Consider the following 19,468-nt stretch of genomic DNA (forward strand, 5'->3'; position numbering starts at 1 on the left):
TGAGGTTTTGTAACCTCCGATGTCTTACTCTCGAACGGGAGTCCTGGAACTGAGAGCCTCGGGGATCCGTGGGATGGCCACGTCCAGGGCTGCCGTTAAACCGAAAGCGATTGTGTTTGTTCCAGCGAGCTTTACTCAGACTTCAAGGCACTGTGCTGCCTGAAGACGAAAGGGGTGCTTGTGGGAGTAATTTCTCAGGCTGGGTCTTTGTCCGCTGGATCAATAAACTCCCGGTGTGGGGAGAGGCTGTTTGTGCCGTGGCAGCTTCCGAGAGCAGGGGAGAGGCACCGCCGTCTGCAGTTACTCAGGCACGTTTTTCAAGTGGAAATATGTCCATCCCCCTTCACCTCCCAGCCCGGAAGGAGCGCTTCTGCAGAGATAAAGCTTCTCTCCGTTGAAGATGCCAGTCAAACCCTCGCTCCACAAGGTGGAGGCGCGGGTTCTACGCCGCCCCAGCTCACGGTCCTGACTACTCCTGAATCCCAACGTGCTTCTTAAAGGCGACTGTGTCCCGGAGTCTCTCAGTCCCCACCGAGAGGCACCACACACAGCCCGGAGGAGGGTGCCAGGCACGGAGCTTCTTCAGCCACACGGGCGACCCCGCAAGTGCTCGCCAGCACCGAGCAGCTGGGGCTTTCTTTGCTGACCCCTCTGGGTCTCAGGGTCTCGCCAACGTATCCGGTGGCCCGGCGGGTCCTAGACAAGGGCCCCTGTGCCCTGAAAACACGGAAAGGCCACGATGACAGGCGCATGTGGCTCTTCGGTCCCCAAAGCTCATTTCTGTGCTGTTATTTCTTGATCCTCACCCGAGGATATTTTTCCATTGCTTTTTAGGGAGAGTGGAAGAGAGAGGGAGAGACAGAGAGAAATATCAATGTGAGAGAAACACATCGATTGGTTGCCTCCTGCACGCGTGCCCTGACCAGGACCCAGGCTGGGGAGGATCCTGCAACCGAGGTACGAGCCCTTGACTGAAGCAAATCTGGGACTTTCGATCTGCAGGCCGACGCTCTATCCACTGAGCAACACCGGCTAGGGCTCTGTTTTGTTTTGAACACCCCTTTGGTGGACTGGGAGTTCCCAACGAGAATGACAGCCTCCGACAATATAAACCATTAAGCTGAGAACTTGGCCATCCAAACAAGCACATCTTTCAAAATTGCAAATTGTTAGGCCCTGGCCAGATAGCTCAGTTGACTCGAGCAGTGGTCGGCAAACTCATTAGTCAACAGAGCGGCAAACCGCGGCTCGCGAGCCACATGTGGCTCGTGAGCCGTGGTTTGCCGACCACTGGACTAGAGCATCGTCGCAATAAGCCAAGGTTGCAGGTTCAATCCCCAGTCAGGGCACATACAAGAATCAACCAAAGAATGCAGAAATAAGTGGAATAACAAATCTACGTCTCTCTCCCCCTCCCCCCACTCTCCCTCTCTCCCTCCCTTCTCTCTCTCCCTCCCTTTCTCTTCCTCTATCTCTTTAAAAATCAATAAATAAAAATTAATAAAAAATAAAATTGCAAATTACTAGCAGGCTGGCAGACTTCAGCTGTGACAAGCATGTTACGCTACGTCTAAACGGGTCTGCTCCATTCGAGCACAGCGCCTGCTGCTCTCCAGCGGGAAAGTTTATTGTGAAAAACATTATTCTGAAGGAGGAGGAAAGGAATTCACCAAATGCTAGAAGAGAACTGACTGACAGGTCACATTCCCGGTAGAAAGTGATTGCAGGGATTGTCCCATTGGCTGTGAGAGAATAAAAGAGAAAATGGGGTGAGTAAGATTGTGCATTTCAGACAAGTTTTAAGATACTGGTGTTGACCCTGCTGGGGGCTCAGTTAGTTGGAGCCTCATTCCGGTCAGGGTACATACCTAGGTTTCAAGTTCAGTCTCAGTTGGGGCTCATGCGGGAGGCAATCCATCGATGTTTCTCTCCCCGCCACTCCCTCTCTCTAAAATCAGTAAACATATTGCCCTAACCGGTTTGGCTCAGTGGATGGAGCGTCGGCCTGCGGACTGAAAGGTCCCAGGTTTGATCCCGGTCAAGGGCATGTACCTTGGTTGCAGGCACATCCCCAGTAGGGGGTGTGCAGGAGGCAGCTGATGGATGTTTCTCTCTCATCAATGTTTCTAACTCTCTATCCCTCTCCCTTCCTCTCTGTAAAAAATCAATAAAATATATTTAAAATCAGCAAACATATCTGCCGGGGCTGACCGGCAGACCCTGAGCGACGGGTGAATGGCTGCTCTGACACACGTTCCTGTGAAGAGAGGCTAAGGGGCTGCTTTGCTTTAGAAGTAAAAAGCAGTCCTGTTCGCCTGCCTCCTTAGGCTTTTATTGGAGCAACAGCTTGAACTAAAATGAAGCTCTGGACACAACCAGCAGGTAGGCATCCTTGAGAGAGCACCTGCTTCTACACGGTCGGGTCTTTAAAGACTAAACAGAGAGATTCCAGCAAAACACCCGGGGCTCGGACTTGTTTGGAAAAGTCAAGGCAGGGGCTGCCGCCTTCGGCAAGGTCCCCCCAGAGGCCCCCGGCCTTTCGGAGAATCCTCCTTACAGACCTTCCAACCAAGTCCTGTGCTTCCCCACACATATCTTTGGGTGAGGATAAAAGAAAAAAAAGATATTGGCATTGGTGGACTGGGGAAAAAAAAGAATGATCTTATGACAACTGTGTCAACTCAGTTATTTTAAATGAACAAAAAAGCTTATATTTAGAAGAAATATATTTTTCCCAATGGAACATTCCTTTGCAATGCAATCCATCGTGTTCTAATTTTTCAGTGATCCACCTCATGAATGCTCAGTTGGAAATCTTATTTTCCTAAAGAGAGTGGCCTGCACAGCGTGGTTTAAACTCAGCCACTTCCCACCCTGCCTCCCTTTGAATTAGTGGAACAAAGAGAACGTAGGCAACACCCCATGTTTTGACTGTTTTAGGGGCTCAGATTTCCCGCCATTCTCCAAAGGACTGCAGTAGCATTGCTATTTAAGGGCCCTTCTTATGACATTAACAAGCTCTCTAGATGTCCTTCCTCCTCCTCCTCCTCCCACCCCTCCTCCTCATCATCATCACCAAAGTGGTTGGCAATGTTTAGAAAGAAGATTAGAGAATCAAATGGTGACCTGGCTGGTTTGGGAGCTTATATTCAATTATTAATCCAATGAACAGCCTATGTTCATAAACTGTGTCATATATTACTCCAAAATATGAAAGAGACTCAATTTCTCAAACATAATTTCAGCCCATGTTCCAAAACGCTGTGCTGACGCCGCCCATGGTGCCCCCAAGGCTCACATGTGACAGCCATCAAGAGGAGACCAGGGTGCTGTGCCCACCACAGTCTTGTTAGGGCACCTGAGAAAGGCAAACTATGTTCTCTCTTTGTTGTTTTCTTTCTGGACGTATTTGACAACCCATCTTTTATTAACACTTGCTTTTTTAAAGAAGATTCTTTCGTACATCACCATGCTCCTTCAGCACAAGGTATCAATCATGGACAAAGAAGGACAAGATCCCATATGAAGAATATTTATGTCTTAATTGTCTTGAAAGCTTGGCCTGGTAATTGAGAATTCAAAGGTCAAAAATTCTACTTTGTTTTTCTTATTTTTCAAGAAATCAAGAGGCCAACAGCACAGAGATTGATAGAAATACATTTCCTTCTCTCTTCTGCATGTGATACTAAGCAGGAGAGGATGTCAGGCTGACAGGGCATTGTGATGTTTTCTTCTAAAGGTGAGGACGCCTTAGGATGCCAGCTAATAGAGATACTACCTTGCAGTTAAGAGAACTAACAGACAAATCACCAAAGAGGTCATGACCAAGAAGAATCAACCTTGGAAAGCATGTGTGGCCTCAATAACAATCAGATACAAATGAAAGCCTAAACTGAGATGTCGCGATTCCCCAATCAAATTATCACGCATAAAAAATGTGTTAATCACAGGTTCTGGATGGGGGAAGATAAGTCAACTCAACCTTTCTGAGGGAGGGGACAACCCCAGTGACTCAAAAGCAGTGAACATGTCCATAGCCTTTGACTTATGAGTGACCCTCTTGGGACTCCGATCCAAGAAAAAAATCTCAAGTCCAAGGATACATGGATGAGGTTGCTTATTCCAGCAATATACAGAACAGAAAAACACAGGACACATTTTTTTTTTAAATACATTTTTTATTTATTTCAGAGAGGAACAGAGAGGGATAGAAACATCAATGATGAGAGAGAATCATTGATCAGTTGCCTCCTGCACTCCTCACTGGGGATGGAGCCTGAAATCTGGGCATGTATCCTGACGGGGAATTGAACCTTGACCTCCTGGTTCATAGGTCGACACTCCATCACTGAGCCACACTGGCTGGGCCATAGGACACATTTTTTTTTTTTTTTGGTTTATTTTATTTTATTTAAAAAAAAATTTTTTTTAACTTTATTTTTTTTTTAAATTTCTTTATTGATTAAGGTGTCACATATTTGTCCTCATCCCCCCATTCCCATCCCACACCCCTCCCAACGGATGCCCCAACCCCCTGTTGAACTTAACCATTGGATAGGCTCATATGCATGCACACAAGTCCTTTGGTTGATCTCTCCCCCCTCCCCCCACCCTCCCCTATCCTCCCTCTGAGGCCCGATGGTCCGATCGATGCCTCCTTGTTTCTGGTTCTATTCTTGTTCTTCAGTCTATGTTGTTTATTATTTCCCCTAGATGAGCGAGATCATGTTTCACTAGAGATATACTTATAAGAACTTTATGTGTACATGTCAGCACTGACCCCTCAGCTCTGGATGGTGGACAAATGGTGGTAACGGAGGTCCGACTCCCTCTGGTTTGGTCTCGGCCGGACCCAGGGGCACGGCTTCACCCAGACTCAGGGGCACGTGGCCTCACCCAGACCCAGGGGGCGCGTGGCCTCACCCGGGCCCGGGACCCAGCCTCACCCGGATCCAGGGGCACACGGCCTCTCCCGGACCCAGGATCCGGCTTCACCTGGACCCAGAGGAGCGTGGCCTCACCCGGACCCAGGGGCGTGTGGCCTCACCCAGATCCAGGGGCACACGGCCTCACCCAGACCCAGGGGCGCGTGGCCTCACCCGGGCCCGGGACCCAGCCTCACCCGGATCCAGGGGCACACAGCCTCACCCGGACCCAGGATCCGGCTTCACCCGGACCCAGAGGCGCGTGGCCTCACCCGGACCCAGGGGCGTGTGGCCTCACCCGGATCCAGGGGCACACAGCCTCAACCGGACCCAGGGGCGCGTGGCCTCACCCGGGCCCGGGACCCAGCCTCACCCGGATCCAGGGGCACACGGCCTCACCCAGACCCGGGATCCAGCTTCACCCGGACCCAGAGGCGCGTGGCCTCCCCCGGACCCAGGGGTGCGTGGCCTCTCCCAGACCCAGGGGCGCGTGGCCTCACCCGGACCTAGGTGCGCGCGGTCTTTAGGACACATTTTAAATATCACCATCAGAATAGTTAACTACATTATAAAATAGTCGTAGGGTTATATATAATCTATATATATATAAAAGCTTAAGTGACCAAATGACCAGTCGCTATGACATGCACTGACCACCAGGTGCCCCTTGGTTGTCAGTGTGCTCCCACAGCCAATCTCCCACAGCTGGCTAACCTTCCACAGACCCTCCCCCCAACCTACCTCCCGCGGCCCGATCGGCCCCAATTGCCGGCCAGGCCAAGGGACCCCACCGTGCACTAATTCGTGTACCAGGCCTCCAGTTAGTCAACAAAATAATGCCTAGACATGCCTTCAAGATAAGCACCTGAAAGGAGACAGGTGAATTGTCTCTAAATAGTGTGATTAAGGACATTTTTCATGGGATTCTTTTGCTGCCTTATATTTTTTAGTTTTATGCACTAAGCAGTTGTGGGGGCTCTGACAGGAGTATGCCAGATGTTAAAGGCCCATTTACCATCCTCACTCACAAAGGCAATGACACGGCAGTTTCACGGTACACACTGTGCAGCGCACCTTTATATAATGACCCAGTTAGGTAACTAGTTGATGTCACACTGATGTCCCTATCTGGCAAGAAGCCTCTTTTGTTTGAGTCAGTCTAAAATGCACTGCTGAACAGCTGGTGGCTGGCTGCTTTGTCTGCAATAAAACATGTCCCATCTACCTGCGGCTGCTCATGGCTTTTTTCCAGTTTCCAGTGTCCAAAGAGGTCCCATCCCTAGTGGAGGAGCTCGGACCCAATGCATGTTTATTTCAGTAATAAGGAAAATTCTTAAAAGAGACTTTTTTAAAAAAGGAATATGTTAACTAAGAGTGTACGAATAAGTGCTTACAATGAAATAGTATGTGAGTATGTGAAACACAGAGTTTATTCTTATAATATTATTTACTAGAGGCCGGTGCATGGGTTTGTGCACCAGTGGGGTCCCTCGGCCTGGCCTGCAGGGATCAGGTGAAACTGGCTCTCCAACATTCCCCGAGGGGTTCTGGATTGTGAGAGGGCAGTTCTCAGGTGATGCACCCCAGAATTGGGCTCCCCTCCTCTGGTTCTGGGTGCGTCATCCAAGAACCGCAGCTGCCAAATCACCGGAGCTCGGCAGCTCCTGCATTGAGCATCTGCCCCTTGGTGGTCATTGCACGTCATAGCTACCGGTTGGATGGCCAAAATGTCAGACAGTCACTTAGGCTTTTGTATATATAGATTGTATTAATTGATTACAACTGTACACCTACTTTTGCCCACCCCTGTACATGAAAGAAATACATTAAGTTGAAAGTGATCATCACTAATGTCTGCATTGCAGGCAATCTTATTCTTTTCTCTATTTCAAGTTTCCTACATGAGTATGCATTACTTCTAGTATCAGAAAAATATTTTAATAAAAAGATGAACATTGACCCATAACTTGCACAATAAAAAAATATCGACTCAAAGTGGATAATACACTTAAATGTAAAACCTGAAATCAGAAAACAGAAGAAAATCTGTGACTTTAGGTTAGGCAAAGATGACTTAGAATACAAAAACCACAACCTACAAAACAAAACATGGTAAAGCAGACTTCATCGGAATTAGACACTGCTCTTTGATGGGTACTGATGACTAGGAAAGGACAAAGTGGGGGGAAATATTTCACACAGGTGCTGAGAACTAAGAAACAAACAACCCAAATTCAAGGTAGACCAAAGGTTCGCACCAAGATATATGGGCGGCAAATCACCATCTGAAGAAATGCTCACCGTCCTCAGTCCTGGTAGGGAAGGACAAGCAGGTCCACAGGAAACGCCACTACACATCTGTTAGGTGGGGAAACGTGCTAAAGGCCCTGCCAGGACGTTCAACTGGTTAGAGCATCGTCCTGATGATCCAAGGTTGCAGGTTTGATCCCCGGTCAGGGCACATACAAGAATCAACCAATGAATGCATAATAAGTGGAACAACAAACCTCTCTCTTTCTCTCCCCCCCCCCCTCGCTCTCAAATTAATAAATTAAAAAAAAATTTTAACACCACAACACTAAGCACTGGTGAGGACCCAGAGCACCGGCCCTCTCTCACTCGGCTGTGGCAGGTGAGACATGGCCCAGCCCCTCAGGGAGCCGGTGTGGCAGTTACACGTATGCTCCCCCATTACCCAGCTATTTCTCTACTTACCCAAGGGAGACGAACACATATGTTCACCCCAGACCATGTATGTGATTGTGCATCGCAATTTACTCCTAATCTTCAACCCAACTTGGCCGTGAGTGCAAAACGAAAGTGGGGTTCATCTCTATAGTGAAATCCACTGTGCATGGATCCTCCCAGCCCCGCAACTGAGCCTCAAACATACTGCGCGGTGCAGAAACGCCTGGCTTAGGAGATGCCACAGCGCACGAGTCCACTGCTGTGATCCCATTTACATGACATCCTAGAAAAGGCAGAATAAAGGCAAAACAGTGCATCAGGGGGTGCCAGGGCTGGGACGGGGGAAGGAATTGTGGGGTTTGAAATGATTCCACATTGTGGTTGACATGATGAGGATATAACTATGTTTTTGTCAGAACTCAAGAATCATACACTAAAAACCATGAATCGTACCTTTTAATTCCATGGACCAGATTTCGTGGTTGTTGGGAAGATGAAAAGGTTCTGGAGGTGGGTGGTGGTGATGGTGGCACAACGATGTGAATGCTGCTGAACCCTACATTTAAAAATGGTTGAGCCCAGCAGCGTGGCTCAGTGGCTGAGCGTCGACCTATGAACCAAGAGGTCACAGTTTGATTTCCAGTCAGCACACATGCCGGGGTTGCAACTCAATCCCCAGGATGGGGTGTGCACGAAGCAACCAATCAATGATTCTTTATCATCATTGATGTTTCTATCTCTCTCTCTCTCTCCCTTCCTCTCTGAAATAAAAAAATATATATTTTTTAAAAAAAATAGTTGAAATAGAAATTGTATGGTTTGTATGTTTTACCACTATAAAAATAATGGTTCACAGTTGCTAGTCATTAATTTTTTAACATAGCCTATTTCCCATTTGGGAAGCAATTGTATTAAGGTCCATTTAATTTTGTCACATTATGGATCCTTATACCACCCCCAATGAAGCCCACCCCGCTTCAAATGACAGAAAAATAAACAACAATTAACTAAATAGCACATTAGAGTGGGAGAAAAAGGGAGGGAAGGGTGGGTGGCTTGTCAGAAAATAGTCGGGATGGCCCGGTGACCTAAGCCAGGCAGCCTGCAGGTGGCGCCCTTCCCCTCCGTGTCATCAGCACCAAGGGGCCACTCACCTCCCGCAGGGATAGGCTCCTGTCCCTTTGTTGAGTGCCCACCCGCCCAGGCGATGCCTGAAGCTGCCTGTGGATTTTTGGACACAGGGCGTTGCGGTCACTAATTAACTTCATTCAGTAGCCCGAGCAGAGGTTTGAGTCATAAGATTCGCAGCTCACTTTTGACAGATGCCTTTGCTCCATTCATTTCCTGTTACACTTGGGAAGCAACAGTTTCCGTGAAATAGCACCTTAGCTGGTGCAATGCGCTCCAATAGATTTTAATCTGTTCTACGCTTCCATTTTTTTAAATGCTGGTCATGACCCACTGAGCTGACTTCATCACCCACTTACATGCAGTGAGCGACCCACAGTTGAAAACAACTCTGGTGAGTGTGGCCACCCAATACTTCAGTGCAGGAAACATTTAACGGTATGAAAAGAGCCTGTTTAACTATTTGGGAAATATATTTTTATATATATACTGGTGACCTGTCGCGCGAAATCGCGTGAGACCCGGGACCGCCCGCCCCCCCCCCCCCCCGCCGCCACCATGAAATCGCCCTGAGTCCTGGAGTCCCACCCCGCATGGCCGGCATGCCATGGGACAGCCCTGAGTCCTGGAGTGCCACCCCAATGCCCCACCTCTGGGCCATGTGCAGTGGCCGCCGGGCCCTGCCCCTGCGGCGCGCATGCGGGGCTGCAGAAACCCTGGCAGAAGCCGCACGAAGCAGACGCCGGGACCCCCACACCCCCACGGGGCCAGAGGGAAGCCATGCGGAGCGGCCACCGGCCCCATCCCTGCTGCACCGCCATCTTGTGATGTCGTTACGGCGTGAAGGTCAATTTGCATATCACCTCTTTATTATATAGGATTAATTAGAAGAGTCCTGACCTCTCAGGCCTCATTTCCCACCCTGTGGCCCACAGCACAGCTGCTCCAACCACACAGATGCTGCTGCTGCTCCTCCCACCTCTGGCACCATCCTGCCTCACCTCAGGGCCTTTGCACCACCTCTTCCTCTGCCTGACGTCCGTGACCAGGCCCTCACCTCCTGGGAGTCTCTGCTGCAGCCGCCCATCCTCAATGACTACCAATGGGAAACCACAGCCACTCTCTGCCACCCTTCCCTCCCTTTCCTCCCACTCATGGCACTTTCAGCACCTAATGTGCTATTCAGTTAATTGTTGTTTCTTTTGTTTCTCCCAGTTAGACTATAACTCCATAAGGGCAAGGATCTTCACCTTTTCCTCCTTTCTTTCTTTTATTAATCCTCACCCAAGAATATGTTTTTATTGATTTTAAAGGGAGAAAGAGAGAGAGAGAGAGAGAGAGAGAGAGAGAGAGAGAAAGAGAGAGAGAGAGACATCAATGTGAGAAAGAAATACAGATCGGTTGCCTCCAGTATGTGCCCTGACCAGGGATTGAACCCGAAACCTAGAAATGTGCCCTGATTAGGAATCAAACCTGCAACCTTTTGGTGCACAGGACGACGCTCCGACCAACTGAGCCACCCGGCCAGGGTGGATCGTCACCTTTTATCCACTAACCCATAACTGAAATAGCAGCTATTGGCAGGTATGAGTAGGTACTTATGGAATGTTGGGTAAATGAATGGTGGATGAGTTTATTTCTTATCTATTTTCTACAAATTAGGATGAATGACAGGCTTTATGTTGTATCTGGTCCAGGGGAGCTGGGCACAAGGTTTTGGGTCTTACCCGTGCCCTCCACCTCCAGGCCCAGGCTGGTACAATAGTTTTGAAAGTGTAAGCTGAAGGAATGCCTGTGGTATAATCATTCATCATGCTTCTAAAACTGAGATTCCCGGGCTCCCCCAGAAACCTACTGAAGTAGACTAACAGGAGGACCCAGGAGTTGAATTTTCAATAAGCCCAGCCCAGGTGAATATGGAGGTCAGGACTCTTCTAATTAATCCTATATAATAAAGAGGTGATATGGTACCATGGAAAGAGCATGTGAGTTAGGAGCTGGATTCTCATCATCGCCTGGTACTAACCAGCTGTTTGGACTTTACTGTTATTTGCATGCTGTCAGACTAACTCAGAGTGTGCACATTCCGCTAGCAATAGCTGGAAGGTTGAGGTGGTGGTAGTGATGATGATGGTGGTGATGATGGTGGTGGTGCGGTGATGGTGGTGGTGGTGCGGTGATGGTGGTGGTGGTGGTGATGGAGATGGTGGTGGTGGTGGTGGTGGTGGTGGTGATGGTGGTGGTGATGGTGGTGGTGATGGTGGTGGTGGTGGTGATGGTGGTGGTGATGGTGATAGTGATGGTGGTGGTGGTGGTGGTGGTGATGGTGGTGGTGGTGGTGGTGATGGTGGTGATGGTGGTGGTGGTGGTGGTGGTGATGGTGGTGGTGGTGGTAGTGGTGGTGGTGGTGGTGGTGATGGTGATGGTGGTGATGGTGGTAGTGGTGGTGATGATGGTGGTGGTGGTGGTGGTGATGGTGGTGATGGTGGTGATGGTGGTGGTGGTGATGGTGGTGGTGGTGGTGCTGATGGTGGTGGTGGTGGTGATGGGTGGTGGTGGTGGTGATGATGGTGGTGCTGGTGGTAGTGGTGGTGGTGGTGGTGGTGATGGTGATGGTGGTGATGGTGGTAGTGGTGGTGATGATGGTGGTGGTGATGGTGGTGGTGGTGGTGATGGTGGTGGTGGTGATAGTGATGGTGGTGATGGTGATGGTGGTAGTGGTGATGGTGGTAATGATGGTGGTGATGGTGGTGGTGGTGGTGATGGTGGTAGTGGTGGTGATGATGGTGGTGGTGGTGGTAGTGGTGGTGGTGGTGGTGATGGTGGTGATGGTGGTAGTGGTGGTGGTGGTGATGGTGATGGTGGTAGTGATGGTGGTAGTGGTGGTGGTGATGGTGGTAGTGGTGGTGATGATGGTGGTGGTGGTGATGGTGGTGGTGGTAGTGATGGTGGTGATGGTGGTAGTGGTGATGGTGGTAATGATGGTGGTGATGATGGTGGTGGTGGTGATGGTGGTGGTGGTAGTGATGGTGGTAGTGGTGGTGATGATGGTGGTGGTGGTGGTAGTGGTGGTGGTGGTGGTGATGGTGGTGATGGTGGTAGTGGTGGTGATGATGGTGGTAGTGGTGGTAATGATGGTGGTAGTGGTGGTTATGACGGTGATGTGGTAGAGTTGCTGATGGAAGTGATGATGGTGATGCTGATGCTGATGGTGGTGGTGGAGATGATGCTGTGATGGTGGTGGTGGTGGTGACTGTGGTGGTAATGGGAGTAATCAAGCTGCTGGCACTGATCAACCCTAACCCGATGCCAAGCACATCTAAATGCATTAATTCGTTTAATCCTCTCCACAGTCCCAGAGAATGGACCTATTACCACCCACCTAACCTGAGGACAGAGGCGGAGAGGAAGGGCGTGACTTGTGTGAGGCTGAAGGCTGGTTACAGGAGGGGCAAGTGCACCTGGCATTTCACAGCCTTCCGTGTGTTTCAAACATCCATTTCTTTAAAATAAAAATAAAGAGATCTTATTTTCTCATCTTAGATCCAAAAAAATCTACAATTAGGTCAAATAAAAACAAGTAGGAATTATTTAAAGAGGACTCGTTTCTATGCGTTGTTACCCACAGTGGAGGCCTGAGGCCTGCTGTTCCTCCCTCCCTCTCTGCTGCGATGGCTGGGCAGGCAGGAGGCTGACCCCCACTCTCCAGCCTGTGGCTGGGCCTTCCTAAGGAAACTGCAGGCTGCACAGCTCCCTGCGCTAGGTGACTGGCTTCCTGCAAGCCAGGGAGCAGACCCTGAGGCTCCCCTGCTCATCTTTGCACCCTAATATCACCTGGGAGCTCAGACACCAGCCAAGCCCCCAGGCAGGGCTGTTTTAAGCTCTCTAAGTACCCAGGGTGCCAGGAGCGCCTCCCTATACCGAGCCCGCTGCCTGCCTCCCTCTGCTCTCAGCGCCACCCCAGGGCCTGGGCATCGTTGAGGGACACCCTGAAGTGCCTGAGGCAGTTCCAGTAGCCTCTCCCTCTGCCCTCCACAGAAGACTTCATCTCCAGCTACTGGTTTCATAAGTAAGGCACGTGGCCTGCTGCCGAGTGCGATGTGCACAGCGTGGGGCCCTGTGACCGTGTGTCCAGATCGGGCTGAGGGTGAGGGCATCCCTGCCTAATCACCATCTGTCTCCATCATTCTGTGGGAGGGCTGCTGAGCCGATGAGTCCTTCCTCCGCGGTGTGGAGAATCAGGATGGAAAGGCCCAGCCAGGGACTTGCCTGTGACAGCGTCTGAGGCTGGAAGGACTCTATGCTCCTGATGTGGGCCCTGAGCCCACAGCACCCCACGGCGGAGGGAGTGTCCAAGGAAAAGAGCAGGAGAAGGGGCAGACCCACAGCAATCACCTTCCCGAGGGGGAAGAATGCGTGGCCTACAGCTCCAGATGCAACACAGCACAGGGCCCTGCAAACTAGAGAATGAGCAACCGTGTGTGTGTGCGCGCACACATGTTGGAGTTCCTTTCACTCAGGAAACAGGAGAAAAAGAAAACATGTGAGTGACCTGTTCATGTGCATAAACCCCCAAACAAACAAAAAAGAAACTCAGGAAGGAGAAATTAAACCGAATGCCATGGTTACCTATGGGTGGAGCAGTGGGAGGTCGGGCAGTGAGGGCGGGGTCCAGGACGGGGATGTTTTCTTGGTGCATGCGGCAACGTTCAAGGAACTGAGCCACACTGGCCAGGGACAGATGGGTTCTGGGTGAGGTCACTCTGCCGGCAGACGGCTCCCTTCCTATGTTTCACACGGCTGACAGCGCTGGTGTCCTCCCCTGTAGAGCATCAATCCCACCTCGAGTGGACTCCGCACTCAGGGCCTCCCATAACCTCCTCACTCCTAAAGGCCTCTTCTCTTAATAGCATCCCATGGGGTAGAGTGTTAACATATGGATTTGGGGGGGGGGGGGACACAAACATTTGCTCCACAACATACATTAAACCTAAGGGCAAATAGATACCAGATCCTACTGGAAATGTTTTCCAATGGCCAAATCTGTGACAATCCTAGCTAATAAAGAGGGATTATGCTAATTGACCATCACACCCTCACAAAGATGGCAGCACCCACAGCCAATAAGGAGGGAATATGCTAATTGACTGCCACGCCCTCAAAGATGGTGGCGCCCAGTCCCCTCAGCCCCGCAGGCTCCCAGGGCCGGCCCGAGGTGCAGGCAAGCCTTGGATGGCAGCTTCCCAGCCGCCCAGGGCCAAGGCTCAGGTAACCAGGGCCTGCCAAGGCTTGTGCTGCCGGCAGTGGCAGCAGCAGAGGTGTGATGGGGGTGTCACCTTCCCCTGATCATCGGGTCGCCTCCCACCCCTGAGGGCTCCTGGACTGTAAGAGGGGGCAGGCCGGACTGAGGGACACCCCCTCCAGTGCATGACTTTTCATGCACCAGGCCTCTAGTTAGATATTATAATCTAACTAGATATTATAATCTATTATAAGATTATAATCCATAGAATAAAATAAGGTTCTGTGAGTTCATACTGACATACAGAAATAATTGAATAAACAAATAAATGGGAACTAGTAGGAGCTCTTTCTTACAAGAGGCATTACAAGTAATAAATGTAGACACTTGTGGAGTTACAAAAGCATGGCTTGGCACCCAACATAATCACCAGTTCAGGCAAGAGCCATCAATGCATGACAAATTAGTGGGTGAGTGTTTGATTAGAAACAAATTACATGGTCTTGAAGCACCTGCCCACAATGTACTTAGTAATTACAAAGGGAAATAACTGTTTGCATAAAAGCTGGGGCCCACTGGGCACCGCCTCTAGGGTTGGCCAGCTGGGCAGTGCCCTGAGGTGCCCACCAGCCGGACACACAAAGCCCCGGTAGAAACGTAGAGGGAGGCAAACACCATGAATACAGAATTCCGCTCGAGAAGAGCACTATCTCTGGGTACAAATACATCCCAGCCACTCCGTCCCAGCCCAGAAGAGGCCTGCCTCTCCTTACCTGGCGGTGTGCACACTGGGGCGGGGCATTGCCCCACACGCAGGAGCAGAGGCCGAGTGGTCGCCTTCACACCTCCACCATGCGGACCTCAGTTAAATAAATTATTATTTTTGTTAATCCTCACCTGAGGATATTTTCTCCATTGATCCTCCAGAGACAATGAAAGGGAGGAAGAGAGGGAGGGGAGAGGGAGAGGGAAAGGGAGAGGGAGAGAGAGAGAGAGAGAGAGAGAGAAAGAGAGAGAGAGACATCCATTGGTCGCCTCCCGAACGCACCCAGACTGGGGCCAGGGATCCAACCTGCAACCCAGGTACGTGCCCTTGATTAGGAATCCAACCTACAACACTTCTGTGTGTGGGCCAACACTCTGACCACTGAGCAACTCTGGCTGGGACAAAAATAAATTATTTGTAAGTATTAACCAACATTGGGTCACGGGTGAGAAATGATAGCTGCCCCCCACGCCTGCAGCCCGCACTGACCACCCTTCCCTCCCTCCAGCGCTGCGCTTCCCTGTAGAGCTCAGTGCCGGCTGCCACCTGCAGGGGGTGGTGCCTCCTGCAGCCTCCACGGAGCTGGGCCTGTGCCCTCGTCCTCTGACCCCGAGCTTCTTCCTCGGATCCCCCTCGCTCTCCGTCCAGGTGAGCTGTTTCCACCCAGCGCGAGCTCTCGCCTGACGCCTTTCCCACCCACCCGGCGCCGGCACACTCGCCCTCCTTCAGCAGGTGTGCAGGCGCACAAGCCACTTTTTTATGGACAAAATTTAGATCCCAATTTTTTTTTGATCATCAACTTTTCCCAGAGAAGACCTTTAATGCCCTTTTTGAGGGAACGTTAGAGTTTGAAGATCTCCCAGATCCTCCGGCTATACTGTTACTCCCAAGACCCTCCTTCGCAGCCCCGGCCTGGCTCCATCCCTCTCTCCTCACCTGTCAGCCACGCGGAGGCCTCGGGCCAGAGACACCTAGGCCTGTCGCACTGAGACAAGCGGCTGGAGGCAAGTGGCACGCAGAGCGAACATCTGGTGAACGCGCTCGGATGGCGCCGTTTAGACGGCTCAGAAGCCAGCCATCCGCCTCCCGCTCCTTCTGCTGGTGGCAACGCCATCCTTGGGTTGCATACCATATTAGTGGACTCGAGGACATCTCTGGGCTCTGTCTCCTCCCCGTCCGGGTTCCAGGGAAAGCACAGCCCACCGCCCTCTTTCAGGGCCAGCCCGCCCGGCCTCGCCTCGCCGCAGGGCATGTCCCAGGGCCCCTCGCCCACCAGCCTGCCACATGCTCATCCCTAAGGAACATCTCCCAGGATGATGGGGCAGAGGGTAAGGCTGGGGGTGCCTTCTGTCCCACAATCCTATTGTTCTAGAAGGAATGGACAGTTTCTCTCTTTTTAAAAAGCTCAGCGGGACTTGAAATCTTCCTCCAGTTCCCAAGGCTCCGGGCGCTGCCCCCGTAGTGTCTGCAAACGCCCTGGTCCAGGCCAGCACCTCAGAAACACTAGTGTCTCCCCTTCACGTGTAAATGAGGAAACCAAGGTCCATAAAAGGCACCCCCAAATGCTCGGGGCAACCATGTGGCTTCCTGAGATTTGAGATTAGTCACGATGATAAACACAAGCTTAATATTTCGGTTGCAAGAATGCATGGCCCGATTTTTCCACCCCATCAACTGTCAGTACTTGAGGAATAAACGCATGGGTGCTGTTAGAACCACAGTGCCCGCCTGGAGGGTGGCATCTTCAGGCCGGGGCTGGCTCTGTGACTTCTTTCAGTGAGAATGTGTCTTAAGGGCCTGGTCTTGCAGACTCATTCTGGGGCTGGGCTGTTCTCACGTGATCACACAGAGCTGCTGGCTGAGGTCAGACCAGGGTTGCCTGGGGTAGGGTGGCACCTCAGTCACATTTGAGCCTCTGCTGCCCAGATGCCCACGGTCTGGGCCCGAATCCCGTGTTGCTATCTGCGTTCCAGACACCATGCCTGTAAGCAGGAGACATCGACCTTACTCCTTTCCTCTCCTTCTCCCTCAACTCCACTCCTGCCATTGGCACAAACACAGCGTCTGGGACCATGTGCTCCTAACCCACTCCATTTGTGCTCTCCGAGCTGGACTGCCCCCCTGCGTGGATCCCTTCCTCCCTCTGCCCAGGTGCCCCTTGCCCTAGCTGTCAGCCCACAGCCCTCCTTGTTCAGCTCTGCCAACCCCCGGGGCAGCTGTCTTGCAGGGTGTGGGTCTATGCCTCTGTCTGGGCCAGCACAGCCCTCCCACATCCCCACCCGTCCTGTCCCCACCGGTACCTCCCAATGGCTGAAGACCAGGTCATGAATGGAAAGTTTGGGAGAAAGGGAAGCTAGACCAGGCTTCCTGGTCACTGTGGGATCTCTTCTTGATTTCTCACTCCCATCTCCTATTTCCTAAAATATTCCATATATTGTTGAGTAATTCCCATATCTGAGGTCCTTGGGAGGCCAATCTAGAGTTCATACTTTTTGATTATTATCACGGTTTCTTCCCTTGTGTATGAAAAACGTGGGAGCATCATTTGAGGAAGTTCTTCCAGATTCTCGGGCTTAATCTTCAAGCCCATGTTCATCTTCTCTCTCCCCAAATAGGGGCCAAGAATGCACTTCCTGTCAGCACGGCTAATGGGCGCCTTGTCTGAGGGGAAACCCTGCCTCTCTTATATGCTCACTGCTGATTGCTCAGGTGTTTTTTTTTCTTGCTCTCTTGAAATTTTAATGTCTAAAACCCAGTAATACAACCACCACAAGTGTTTTCTGCAGAATCTGTTTTGTAGCAGGAGGGAGGGGCCCTAGAATTTCCAGTCCATCATAATGACAGAAGAGGAAAGCTTCTGTATTCACTTTTAACTAAAAACAAAGCTGAACTGTTGCATTTTCACTAGGATACGTATGAAATCATAAGTGCTCACTCGGAGGTCTACTCAGGTCTAGCATTTACACTCTTATGATGTCACACTTGGCAGCAGCTTCATTTAGGAAGATGGAGAAGAATCCCTCAGTGCAGTATCAGGCGCCTTTGCTGCATTCCATACACATGAGCATGAGCTCCCCACATAGGAACCGTTATTTGGCACCCAGAGTGCAACTCAGGTGTGAACCGCGTCCAGCATGGCCAGGGCTGAACCCGAGGAGGGGCGGTGAAGGATTGAAGAAGACAGACAAGAGAATACAGTTGGGGCCAGATGGGACACTGGTCTCGTTCGGACTATAAAGTCAAGCTTACAACATAGCCTTTGGCTATAACCGTGCTGGGGAGTGCTTTGCCACGTCAGTCCGAGGCTTGAACCTGTCCAAACGCTGTAACTGCTCTCCACAAGGTGCAAGATTAGGGTGTGGGAGCTGCTCTGGTTTAGAAACCCTTCACCCTGGGGACCAATCTCTCTTGTAATAGTTACCCGAGTTTGTTAGATCTCCACACTCAGGTAAAGAGAGCCTAAGGGTATGGCTTCCTGACAGGTGCCTAGAGATTATTCATTCCTCTGCAGCCAGAAGCAGTTAACCAGCCAGAGGGCATTTGTGACACAGTGTGACTGTGGAACACAGTTGACATTCCACCTTTGTCAGGTTTCTAGAACAAGGCAGAAAGTCTACTCAAAGTGGTATTTGTCTGTAGAGAAGATAGACGGGTTCATTAAACCTTTACTCACAGTAACTTATCAAGATCTTCAAATATTTGGTGTCCAGGCTCAAACATTTTTCCAATGGGTGTTGGATCAAAAAAGTTTAGAGACTCCAGTCTTAGAGAAATTTAGTTTCAGGTGGTTTTTATCTGATATACATGTCTTTCCAGAAGTATAATATGGCTACAAAGTATCTATGAGATTGTTTCAGGTTTGTGAATTTATTTTTTTTCAAAGCATCCTCCTCAAAATCACCAGTGGAACTATCCTGGAAAATAACTTCTGAGGTAGAAATTCCATCCTGGACAGATTAAAAAAAAAATAGAGGTGACTAGGTATGGAAGCCATTTTAAATCCGGGTGTGTTAGCCCTGGCCAGTGGGGATCAGTTGGTTGGGCACTGTCCAGTGCATGAAAAGGCCGCCCGTTCGATTCCCAGTCAGGGCACATACCCAGGTTTTGGGTTAGATACTCTGACAGAGGCAGCCAATGGATGATTCACTCTCAACTTGATGTTTGTTTTTTCTCTCTCCCCTTACCTTCTCTCTCAAAAAATCAATAATGATAAAAAAATCTAGATGTGTTCATGTGCTTTGCCAAGCAGACAGTTTCTTGACTTTGCTTGCCAAGCATATTGTTTATTTTTTTTTGCATCAATTACATGCAGTTGAATCAAAGTGCCCTTTGCTTGCCAAGCATATTGTTTATTTTTTTTGGCATCAATTACATGCAGTTGAATCAAAGTAAGTTGTTTATAAACATTTTTCTTATTTTTTTAGGTATTACATTAGTTATAAAACAAGAATTGTTTATTTTGTTCAAGCATTTTATTATGACAAATTTCAAACATATATAAAAGTTGAAAAAGTTTTAAAGTAAACATTCTTTTGGCCATCAAGATTCTATCATTAACCTTTTTTTTTGGGGGGGGGGGGAGACACTGTACTCTATTTTGTGAAATTCCTTTAAATGTATCTGCCACCCAACTCAAACGGGATGTATTGGATTTAGAACTGCTTGCCCATGATATATTCCTTGTTAATTGAATGTTTGAATAAGATTGATTTTAAAAAG

Source organism: Eptesicus fuscus, chromosome 14, assembly GCF_027574615.1.
Source record: "Eptesicus fuscus isolate TK198812 chromosome 14, DD_ASM_mEF_20220401, whole genome shotgun sequence".
Taxonomy (NCBI): Eukaryota; Metazoa; Chordata; class Mammalia; order Chiroptera; family Vespertilionidae; genus Eptesicus; species Eptesicus fuscus.